Here is a 337-nt window from a genome sequence, read left to right as displayed (position 1 = left end):
ATCCCCCCTCCCCTCCCACACGCGCGCAGGACTCTGCATGGTTACCACGCAACTGACAGACCATAATACTTACAGGGCCCAGTCTGCCCCCACCCCCCTACCGACGCACGCACGCGCGTGCACGTTACCACTCCAACACATGCATGCTCAGGCCCACTGAGCCACCTCGTTGTCATGGCGACGCCCCCTCCCCTGTGCACCAGGCCAGACCATAATACTCCAAGCAAGCGTACATCCCATAATATACTACACCTAAAAAAGACAAGGAAATGGGAGGGAGAACATGGTCTCCAGAGGTAGGCCGAACCCCACCGGTGACGGCCAATAATAGTCATTG

This window comes from Phycodurus eques, chromosome 4 (assembly GCF_024500275.1).
Source record: "Phycodurus eques isolate BA_2022a chromosome 4, UOR_Pequ_1.1, whole genome shotgun sequence".
Classification (NCBI taxonomy): domain Eukaryota; kingdom Metazoa; phylum Chordata; class Actinopteri; order Syngnathiformes; family Syngnathidae; genus Phycodurus; species Phycodurus eques.
This window is presented reverse-complemented; position numbering follows the sequence as displayed.